The 12326-nt window shown below is 38.7% G+C and overlaps 1 protein-coding gene and 1 long non-coding RNA gene across 2 annotated transcripts in view; one reads left to right on the top strand and one right to left on the bottom strand.

The window, feature by feature from the left end:
• GABRB2 (gamma-aminobutyric acid type A receptor subunit beta2) overlaps positions 1-12326 on the top strand; it is a 900075-nt gene that overhangs the window by 808188 nt on the left and 79561 nt on the right. The gene's annotated exons all lie outside the window — the stretch shown is intronic.
• LOC147702812 (uncharacterized) lies at positions 4089-5682 on the bottom strand. Its single transcript, XR_015297547.1, has 5 exons — positions 5571-5682; positions 5372-5436; positions 5200-5284; positions 4906-5020; positions 4089-4205 (listed from the first exon to the last, which is right to left on the bottom strand). It is a non-coding gene; the product is annotated as an uncharacterized LOC147702812 (long non-coding RNA).

The raw sequence follows: 12326 nt of genomic DNA, 5'->3' as shown, positions 1-12326 counted from the left end.
CCTGGTCAAGTACACTCAAACAACCGCTTACAACCACTCATGCACACATTTGCAGACTCGTTAGCGCACTTGTGCAGATGGAGCGCTTCGTTCATCCTTTATGACACCAAGATTTTAGGTGTTATAGACTAAAAATTGGTGACCATGACGTCTGTAATATGCAAAATACTAGATCTACAACCCTGAAGAACCCAAAGGAATGCCCAGATAGCACTGTGCATAAAACCACGAGTGACCTAATCTTTATGTCCTAACGAGGGGTCATTTACACCATGGAAGGTGGTCTTTTAGTCTACCCAGCTGGACGAAGGCCGTGACCTTCACCACCCTGGCACAGGCTGTCCACCCTATTTAGAGATCTCCACTGCCTGGCAAGGACAGCTGTGCTGTGAACAAAAAAGTCTCGAGAAGCTGGATCTTCCCTTGACTCCACACAGGGCTGGAAAAATATGAGTTTGGCGGGAGCAAGAGCACTGCTCATTTACTGCAGTGCTCCTGCACATTCAAACTCTATATAAAGCCTGAAGTGTCAAGATCAAGTTGTGTGTACTGTTACACAATTTGGTTTAACTGGTTTAATGAAAATGGCTGGCTTGGTACATGCATGCGAATTGTCAGAATGGAACTCCTCTCGTCAATATGATCTCCTATTACATGCAAAGGCATGCCATTGCTCAACTGTGACCTGTGAAATCTCTATCAATACATGTGAAGAGCAATACAGTGTTTGAAAAAAAATACCTGCGCATATTTATGACCTTTCCTCCCCATGTCTTTACCACTACTTACCTCCCACTCAAAGGCTCAAGGGTTCCCCTCCCCCACCCTGCTCTCTTAACAGCAAGCTAGGGAAGGAAGCATCTATCTACTCTACAAAGAGAAGCCATGTGGCGCTAGGCCTACCCAAGACCTCTACACCGCCTGAGCACTGAGGAGGCTGTGGGCCTATTGTGGGACTGCAGGGCCAGGGAAGAGTAAACCTCGAAGCAGGCCAAGAAGTCAGGTATAGGCACCGGAAAAAGGGACAAAGTGGTGGGGGGAAGAACACTGGCATGCAGAAAAGGTGAATTCTTACTGTCCCTAGAGAAACAAATCTCATCCTTTCCTTTGCTGAGAATTTGAAGCGTAAGCCATAAGGAGAAGTTGGCATGGACCTGGAAGGCTGATCTCTGCTCATGCCAAGAGTCAAAGCAACCCTATCCTCCACCTTGAGCCTGGAAGAATCTGTAGATTTAGCAGCACCTGCTTGCCCATCAAGTGGCCTCTTGGACACACAGGGCATACTTGATTCAAGCAAAATTTAAGGAACCTACTTTCACCTACCCAATGTGTGTCTGTAGACTGATCTACTGCAAGGTCCCTGCCAAACCTGGCAATAGGAGTGCTGCAGACCAGTTTGTCAATCTTTTCCTCCTTCCTCCTACTTGATTGGCAGAGCACCACCCTCAGCATTGTCATGGAGGAACCGCCTATGTTTGCATGTCCTTCTACCACCCAGGTTTGTCACTGCACTTCTAATGCTTTCACACTGTAGGAAAAACTATATAAGACATCTTCACATTCAATCACATCTACATTGTGTATATGATCCTTTATGAACCTGTGATGACAGAACCTTAGCTGCCTTCCGCTACTTCTGCGGCTGTTGCCCGTCCTGTGGTGCCATGCAGACTGGCCCCTCAATTTGGATGGATAACAGAGCCAGGTAATTCTCGTTTTAGATGAACAACTAAATTTCATAGCATGTCTGTTTTTTATTCTATCATCTACAAATACACATTACCATACCCAATTAATTCATCAGCCTATGCAACGTGTCTCACATAATAGTGTTTTTGGTGTTATCGCATGTCTTATGTCTTCATTGTCCTTACACAACGCACACTCTGGTCATGACTACTATAGGTATCACCAAACACATGCCATTCAGTAAAGATATATGCGTTTTTCAAGACCCACAAGGTGTAACCTGCCACATTGATGTCCAATGATAATGTTTTGCATTGAGCTAAGGGACTATTTTAGGGGGCTCGGTGAGATGTAGCCATTGAAAGTGTTGGATGTCCTGATTATTTATTTTATTTATTTATATATTTATTTAAACTTATAAGGCACACAGCTACCCGCAGTGGGTTTCCCGGCGCCAAGGGATAGACTGGAGAAGAAAGAACTACAAGGCATCAATGAGTGGTGCTCCCAGAAAACTGTTCTGAAAAATTATTGCTGGAAAAGCCAATTTTTTAAGCCCTTGCGAAACCGAAGAAGATCAGTTTCCAACTTCAGCCTCACAGGCAGAGCATTCCAAGACTTGGTGCCTAAGTGGGAAAATGAGCGGCCACCCATTTTCATAAGCCTAAATCTAGGAACAACAAAATCTCCTTTTCCTGCGGATCTCAGGGTGCGGCTAGGTATGTAAGCATGGATGAGATTATGAAGGTATCTAGGGGCAGAGCCCTGTTTTATCTTGAAGATATAACATAGAGCCTTAAAGTTAATTCTGTTCTTAATATCTAGCCAGTGCAAATCGCGAAGGGCTAGGGAGGCGGATGTTTTCCGGGGAACATTGCGTAACAACCATGCGGCCGCATTTTGAACAACCTGAAGTTTTTTCACAGTTGTCAAATAGGCACGAAGATACAGGACATTCCCGTAGTCCAGGCGAGATGTTATCAAAGCCTGGACCACCGTCCTTTGTGTGGAGACAGGAAGCATCCACAAAATCTTTTGGAGCCATTTTAATGTGGCAAAGCAAATAGAAGCCACCTTAACGGCCTGTTGTCGCATTGTGAGCTTTTCATCGATTAAAAATCCGAGATTGCGAACCTGGGTCACGGGCTTCGGGGTAGGACCCATGCTCTCGGGCCAATGTTGGGGGCCCCAGAGATCTTTATCCTTGCCCAGGATCACAATCTCGGTTTTGTCGCCATTTAACTTAAGGACATTTATCTGCATCCATCTTGCCACTTGGGACAGGCCCAGTTTAAGAGTCGAAGTATTGTTATCTTCCCTATTAGATAGGGAAAAAATAATAATTTAATAATAGATTACCTTTTTAGAATGCACGAGGCCCTACACACTCGTAATAGGGCAGAAGGTCCTTATCTCTTAAAAGTCTGCATTGTTCTAATGTCATGTCACAGACTGTCATTGTTTATTGAGTATATATCATCATGAACTGGGTGACTGTCAGATGTTGTTATGTAATTGTGCGTACTGTAGATCCTGACTTTGTCATGCCAGCTAATGTGCCACTGTGATATGTTACAGCCACATAAACAAGTTAAAAACATGGCATATTTGAGGTAGCAAAAGTCAGGTAGGACAGTGCTTAGTAATAGTACATGGCACTCGCCATCTTCAAAATGCCAAACACATTGATCATATGTCCCAATTCACAGCAGCAATCACTCAACATCACCTGGTAACAACTCTACAACCTACCCACCACTTTGTATCATAGGCCACTTCAAACATGCCATGAGCTTTCTCTCATTTGTCAGTCAGGTATGTCTCTTGTCCCAGGGTCTCTATAGCACTGTGTAACCTCATTCACTGCAACTCGAACGTTCACATGTTTGTCAAAGAAACTTGTTGAGCAGAGTGTGGGTGACAACTATACCCATGTATCAGAAACGTTGTCCTTACATCATTCCCAGATATGAAATGTTCAGTGCCCTCTAAGTCATATGTTTCTCTTTACTTTCTTATTACATACCCTTCTTCTGGATGCAAATGTCCCAAATCCTGTGCCTGCTCTGTCAGAGAGTAGCATACATCACTGGGTTCATTCACATATACAGCACATATGACACTGGCAAGACATATATGTGAGACAACAAGGATCCCCTGATAACTTTCAGTTTCCTCGGTCAGGACAAATTGCAAGTGTGAGTAAGTTACCCAGGCAAATTTAAGAACCAACTAACACATAGACAGTGGCTTAAGCCACATACGGAAAAAATATTCCACTACTGTTTGTACATATATAGAATTCAAATTTAATACTCATTTCAATTGCATCATGATTGATAAAATTGACATAATTATACACATAAGATATACAAAATTATTTTGCATTATAACATATGCATGATTACAAAATATCAAACAATTCATAGATATAAAAAACTATTGGATGGTTTTACTGTCTCCTGTCTACGCGTTTCGACACTTTAACGTGCCTTCTTCAGGACTGTACCATCGTGCTGTAAAAAGATATTTATAAAAGATTTTACAATATTATATTTCTATGTACAAAACAGTTAGTCTTATAACTTTTAATTCATGTGTTAGATTTTGGTTTTCAACAAGACATTTTGATAATACCGCTTAAATATATTACTATTATCTCTCTTTTATTGTGGTTGCCATATGTTATTTACCAAATGAGATGAAAAACGAGCACTTGTTATTCATTTATACATTGATAGCAGATTTTAAGTGTATTACGAAAAGAAAATGAGAACATATCATTCATTTATACATTGATATACATTGATAGCAAATACAGATCTTCAAATGTAACTCGTTTACATTAAGATTGAATCTCATTTGTTTCAGTGAGAGATTATATTATATCACTAAGTATCCTACTACTAACAGGTTATAGGAAAGACAGAGGTCAGAGAAGAATTACAGACCTAAAGATTGCAAACCCAGGATAAGAGGCCTGGTTAGTAAAGAAGATAGTAGCACCAAAAGGCGGATATGGTACATGTTAACTAATAGGCTTCATACAGAATTCATTCTACTTAATTTATTAGTTGTTCCATGATCATCTTATCAGTTGTCCTATATATGTATTTCTATGCTAACCCATTGTAAGAGGTCTTTTTTATATTCTTCAGATCCTAGTACGGACCCTTTATCCTATCCATTCATATCTCAGGTATTAATTACGCTTACCTATTATTAGGATAGAACCAGGATAAGCTTCTGCGGCCTAAACAAAACAGTGCTCAATGCTGCAGAGAGTTGCCGTAGATAGTAGTTTGGGTTTGGGTTTCAAGGATGATAAAATCTGAAATGTGAGAACATTGATAGCTAATTATATATTCAGACTGACTGCTTGTTAATATACTTTGTTTATACTCCGAGCGTTTTACTACTGGTTCGTGTCTTAATTTAGCAAAGAAATTTTGATTCCCTGTTAGTTCTTTGTCTACGTATATCTTACAGGACATCGTGATGTATGCTTACCGCGTTAAGACAAAAAAATCTTCAGTATTCATTGCCCATAGGTGCCATATTTAATGTTTTTCAGTCCACATTGGAGGTACATCATCTATGAGAAAAGACCATTTTAATTACTGGTTGTGTTTACTCCATGTTAGAAAAGTTTGTACTATTCTAGAGGTGTTTCATTATTTACCTAGATTTTATAATCGAGTGAGAGCACCAAACGTTATTCCCAGCGTTGTATTCAGCATGAATGGTCTGAAACACACAGCAAATTGTGTGCAATTCATGTTAGTTCCCATATTACATTTTTAAGACTAAGTTCAAATATTGCCATTGTTTAGACTAAAAGAGGTTCCTAATATTTTAAATGTAGCAGTTGGTGCTTTTACCTGTGGTAATATAGTTTAAACAGCGGGGGAACGCAGAGCTGCTCACGCTTGATATTCGTTATTTCCGGTAGCTCGTTTCGCGCTCTATTGAGATATATTGTGAGCACAGCTGAAACGAAAAAAACGGAATTCTTTCACGTGTTATCGTGATTTGCCTGTGTATGCTAGAGCACGCTAAAAGCTTGTAAATCCGCAGCAGCAAGAGTATTTACCTTTATCTTGTATTAAAGAGCGGACCTCCTGAGGCGGCGTTTCGACGATTCTGGTATTTTGGCACAAAGATTGATAGGCGTTTTCTGATTGGTTTATATATGCAGTCAGCTAATTGGTTCACCTGACTTCCACCGTGCACTTTAAGGTGTCATGATTTTATTTCACTGCGTGCCAGCATTCGACCGGTACGAAAATGTTTGATATTTCTACATTTCATTTACTATTAAAATACCGATGGATATAACAAAAGAATAAGAAGAAAAATGATAAGTTAATAGCGTCAATGGAACGGGTATGTTTAAGGATGACGAAACGCTGTTTGTTACTTAAGAGAAATTGTTTAGTATTAAATTTATATAAAATTTTACTTTACTTAACACAAATTTATATAGAAGGGTTTTATTACATAGTGAACTATATTTCACTATGCTGGTTTTGACATTCATCCACTAGGGTGTTATCTAAGGTGGGCTCTTATTACATAGGATTTTTGTGACGGGATCTTATTATATGACGGACTGAATTTTACTGAATTAGTCATTACTTCAAATTGTAAGAGTTATTATTTTTATAGTATGGCATTTATCTACAATGGGGCTCTTATAGTACAGTGGTTTGTATGAGGGGTTTAGTTATCACTTGAGATACTTTTTGTTTGGCTAATTTAATCCTTACTCCAGATTCAAAAAAGTATAAGGCCAGTTCTTATTTTCATATTATTGCATTTATCCACGGTAGATCATTATTTAGGCCATGGGTAAATGTATTTAGAGTAAAGATCCAATAAACCTCTCTTTTTTTCCTGATTTTCTCTCCACCATTGTTGTTGGCTATGTGGATCTTTTCAAGGATACGCCAACGAATCTGGGATGGAGGATGGTTGAACTCAGCAAAATGGGCTGCCAATGGTGCTATCAGTTTTTTTGTTTTAATTGCAGATCTATGCTCCGTTAGGCGGAGTTTCATAGTCCTTGCAGTTTCTCCAACATATCCTAAGTTACATGGACATAGTAGCAAATAGACAATGTTGGTTGTGTTACATGTCCATAGTTCTTTAGCCTGAATTTGAACTTTATTAAATGTAAACGTTTGACCTGGTATAATGCCATCACATGATTGGCAAGAGCCACATCTAGAGGTTCCTTTATTGACATTCTCTCCATTCAGTGATTTTTGTATAAAAGGAGCAGTCTTGTTGGTACCACTAAAACGTGATCTCACTATTAAATCTTTAAGATTTTTGTTGCGTCGATGCGCAAACATAGGTTTGGGGAGTTTTGGTTGTGTTGGTTCTATATTTAATAGGTGCCAGTTTGAGCTGATAATCTGTCTGACTGTAGCATTTAAAGGAGAATGTTTTGTTATACAGACAAGCTTCTGTTCTTTTTGTTGTTTATTTGAGTTCAGAAGGGCATCACGATCAAAATATCTAGCTCGTTTATATGCCTCACGTATTAACCGGTTCGGATATCCACGAGCGAGAGACTTTTCTTTCATTGTTATGGCCTGAATATCATAATCTTTAATGTTGGTGCAGTTTTGCCGCACTCTCAGAAACTGCGAGAATGGTATCCCGTCCTTCTGATTTCTAGGATGGTAGCTACTAAAATGAAGTAGCGTATTCCTTGCTGTTGACTTTGTATATAAGTCAACCATTAGTTTCTCAGAGTCATTTTTAATGTATATGTCAAGGAACTCCACCCTATTAGCATCAACATGTGCAGTAAAACGGAGATTGTTGTCTGCCAAATTTATCCATTCCAGGAATTCTTTTAGAGTCTGTTCCCCATTGGTCCATATAAAAAATATATCGTCAATAAACCGGTACCAATGGGAAACAGACTCATAGACTGGTGCCATCTCGTTGTGTATATGGTGGAATTCAAATTTAGCCATATAAATATTAGCTATCGATGGGGCCATTGCTGCCCCCATGCTTACACCCTTTGTCTGTTGGTACATGTGTTCTCCAAATTGAAACACATTTTCTTCAAGTACTACTGATAGACATTGTAAGATAAAAGGTTTATTGCATGGTATTTTATGTAGGTCAATAAACCAACTAGTGGCCTCTATAGCTCCTTTCTGAGGGATGTTGCTATAGAGGGATTCAACATCCAGCGTAACTAATAGATCTTTACTTTTGTCAAAAGGTAGATGTTTGACCTTTGAGATGATAGCCCCAGTATCTTTTATATAAGATGGGGTAAACTGAATGAATGGCCTTAAGATGTTATCCATGTATTTAGATAATGCTTCAGTAGGAGTTCCAATAGTTGACACGATTGGACGATAGGGCGGGTTTTCTTAATTTTTATGCATTTTAGGAGTACCATAAATGCATGCCACCTTTCTTTGTGATTTGTTAAGGAATTCATGTTCTTTTTTAGTAATAATGTTATTATTTAAGGCTTGGGTAGTTATTTTATGAATAGATGTAATCACTTTCTCAGTGGGATTCTTTGTGACTTTTTTATAAAAGATCGGATCATTCAGCATGGCAAGCATGTTTGTTTCATAATTGATGGAATCAATCAGAACAATCCCTCCTCCCTTGTCGCTGCTTTTAATTGTAATTGCTTTGTTGTTTTTCAGATTTAGGAGAGCTGTATGTTCATCCTTTGTAATATTATATCTCGGTTTAGGTACATATTGAAGAGCTGATTTTAATTTGTTAATAACAACTTTTTCAAAAATGGCCATCTCAGGACCAAGCTGATCTAAAGAAGGGGTGAAGGTAGATGGTAGGGCTACAATGTTCTTTATACCTATTTCTGGTTGTAGATCTTCTTTGTTTATGAAGAACTTTTGTAGTCTCACTTTTCTAAAAAAGGAATGTATATCCTGATAGAGTTCGAATACATTAATATTTGAGTGGGGTACAAAAGTAAGACCCTTTGTTAGAATCGAGACATCTGACTCCGAGAGGGCATGGGTGGAAAGATTAAAGATAGGTATTAGAGCCACTGTCTTTGATACTGTTTGTTGGGGGTCTCCAAGTATTGTTGGGGCTCCGCAGGATATTGATGAGGTTGATGGGATTGATAATGGCCTCGCGATTGGGGCTGAAATCGCACTCGTTGTCGCCCTCGTTTCGCTCCGCGATATCCTAAAAAAGGTTGGCGAGAATGCCATTAAAGGAACCTCTAGATGTGGCTCTTGCCAATCATGTGATGGCATTATACCAGGTCAAACGTTTACATTTAATAAAGTACAAATACAGGCTAAAGAACTATGGACATGTAACACAACCAACATTGTCTATTTGCTACTATGTCCATGTAACTTAGGATATGTTGGAGAAACTGCAAGGACTATGAAACTCCGCCTAACGGAGCATAGATCTGCAATTAAAACAAAAAAACTGATAGCACCATTGGCAGCCCATTTTGCTGAGTTCAACCATTCTCCATCCCAGATTCGTTGGCGTGTCCTTGAAAAGATCCACATAGCCAACAACAATGGTGGAGAGAAAATCAGGAAAAAAAAGAGAGCTTTATTGGATCTTTACTCTAAATACATTTACCCATGGCCTAAATAATGATCTACCATGGATAAATGCAATAATATGAAAATAAGAACTGGCCTTATACTTTTTTGAATCTGGAGTAAGGATTAAATTAGCCAAACAAAAAGTATCTCAAGTTATAACTAAACCCCTCATACAAACCACTGTACTATAAGAGCCCCATTGTAGATAAATGCCATACTATAAAAATAATAACTCTTATAATTTGAAGTAATGACTAATTCAGTAAAATTCAGTCCGTCATATAATAAGATCCCGTCACAAAAATCCTATGTAATAAGAGCCCACCTTAGATAACACCCTAGTGGATGAATGTCAAAACCAGCATAGTGAAATATAGTTCACTATGTAATAAAACCCTTCTATATAAATTTGTGTTAAGTAAAGTAAAATTGTATATACATTTAATACTAAACAATTTCTCTTAAGTAACGAATAGCGTTTCGTCGTCCTTAAACATACCCGTTCCATTGACGCTATTAACTTATCATTTTTCTTCTTATTCTTTTGTTATATCCATCGGTATTTTGATAGTAAATGAAATGTAGAAATATCAAACATTTTCGTACCGGTCGAATGCTGGCACGCAGTGAAATAGAATGATGTCACCTTAAAGTGCACGGTGGAAGTCAGGTGAACCAATTAGCTGACTGCATATATAAACCAATCAGAAAACGCCTATCAATCTTTGTGCCAAAATACCAGAATCGTCGAAACGCCGCCTCAGGAGGTCCGCTCTTTAATACAAGATAAAGGTAAATACTCTTGCTGCTGCGGATTTACAAGCTTTAAGCGTGCTCTAGCATACACGGGCAAATCAGGATAACACGTGAACGATGTCCATTTTTTTCGTTTCAGCTGTGCTCACAATATATCTCAATAGAGCGCGAAACGAGCTACCGGAAATAACAAATATCAAGCGTGAGCAGCTCTGCGTTCCCCCGCTGTTTAAACTATATTACCACAGGTAAAAGCATCAACTGCTACATTTAAAATATTAGGAACCTCTTTTAGTCTAAACAATGGCAATATTTGAACTTAGTCTTAAAAATGTAATATGGGAACTAACATGAATTGCACACAATTTGCTGTGTGTTTCAGACCATTCATGCTGAATACAACACTGGGAATAACGTTTGGTGCTCTCACTCGATTATAAAATCTAGGTAAATAATGAAACACCTCTAGAATAGTACAAACTTTTCTAACATGGAGTAAACACAACCAGTAGTAAAAATGGTCTTTTCTCATAGATGATGTACCTCCAATGTGGACTGAAAAACATTAAATATGGCACCTATCGGCAATGAATACTGAAGATTTTTTTGTCTTAACGCGGTAAGCATACATCACGATGTCCTGTAAGATATACGTAGACAAAGAACTAACAGGGAATCAAAATTTCTTTGCTAAATTAAGACACAAACCAGTAGTAAAACGCTCGGAGTATAAACAAAGTATATTAACAAGCAGTCAGTCTGAATATATAATTAGCTATCAATGTTCTCACATTTCAGATTTTATCATCCTTGAAACCCAAACCCAAACTACTATCTACGGCAACTCTCTGCAGCATTGAGCACTGTTTTGTTTAGGCCGCAGAAGCTTATCCTGGTTCTATCCTAATAATAGGTAAGCGTAATTAATACCTGAGATATGAATGGATAGGATAAAGGGTCCGTACCAGGATCTGAAGAATATAAAAAAAGACCTCTTACAATGGGTTAGCATAGAAATACATATATAGGACAACTGATAAGATGATCATGGAACAACTAATAAATTAAGTAGAATGAATTCTGTATGAAGCCTATTAGTTAACATGTACCATATCCGCCTTTTGGTGCTACTATCTTCTTTACTAACCAGGCCTCTTATCCTGGGTTTGCAATCTTTAGGTCTGTAATTCTTCTCTGACCTCTATCTTTCCTATAACCTGTTAGTAGTAGGATACTTAGTGATATAATATAATCTCTCACTGAAACAAATGAGATTCAATCTTAATGTAAACGAGTTACATTTGAAGATCTGTATTTGCCATCAATGTATATCAATGTATAAATGAATGATATGTTCTCATTTTCTTTTCGTAATACACTTAAAATCTGCTATCAATGTATAAATGAATAACAAGTGCTCGTTTTTCATCTCATTTGGTAAATAACATATGGCAACCACAATAGAAGAGAGATAATAGTAATATATTTAAGCGGTATTATCAAAATGTCTTGTTGAAAACCAAAATCTAACACATGAATTAAAAGTTATAAGACTAACTGTTTTGTACATAGAAATATAATATTGTAAAATCTTTTATAAATATCTTTTTACAGCACGATGGTACAGTCCTGAAGAATATATCAAAAAGAGGGAGGAAGGACAATCGATCACTTGATCAACGGACACTATTTACCACTCAGAGTGGTGGAAGGTCCAGTAACAGCTTGTGTCCGTATCTAGTACTGAGGATACCAAAGAGGGTTGCTGAACTGTTCCTATGGAGAGCTAGGGAAGATTTAGCTGGCGTGACCAAGGGTGTTGGAGTAACACCCTGGGGCATCCATTTTGTTGGATGTAGTTGCCTCACACACCCAGAAGGGTGTCATGCTTCATCATAGGCGGTTGCTCCTCGTCGGGGAGGCGGTGCAATCCCCGACGGGCTCACCTCGAAGAGGGGCTCTTTGGCGGAGATCTTTTTATCCAACAGCCTTATGGTGAGGTGGGGGTGTGTGGGCAGGATGGTGTGTTATTGTGAACGGGATATTAAAATGTAGCAAGGGGTACCGGAATTCACTTTATTCTAGTTCGCTAGGTATCAACAGGTTAGGTTGGGTGACCCTAGATGAGACTAGAAGTGAAAGTGGTGGCTCACACATCTACTCGAGCTCGGCGGAGATGGGTAGGTCTGATAACGCGGACACAGGCGATTCGAGATAAACCCCTTGGGCTCATCCCTGATGTTTTGTCCCGCCGACCCCTCATGTGGCATATAGTCCTTGACCAGTAGGCATAGG

The sequence above is a fragment of the Lissotriton vulgaris genome, chromosome 7, assembly GCF_964263255.1.
Source record: "Lissotriton vulgaris chromosome 7, aLisVul1.2, whole genome shotgun sequence".
NCBI lineage: Eukaryota > Metazoa > Chordata > Amphibia > Caudata > Salamandridae > Lissotriton > Lissotriton vulgaris.
This window is presented reverse-complemented; position numbering and strand designations above follow the sequence as displayed.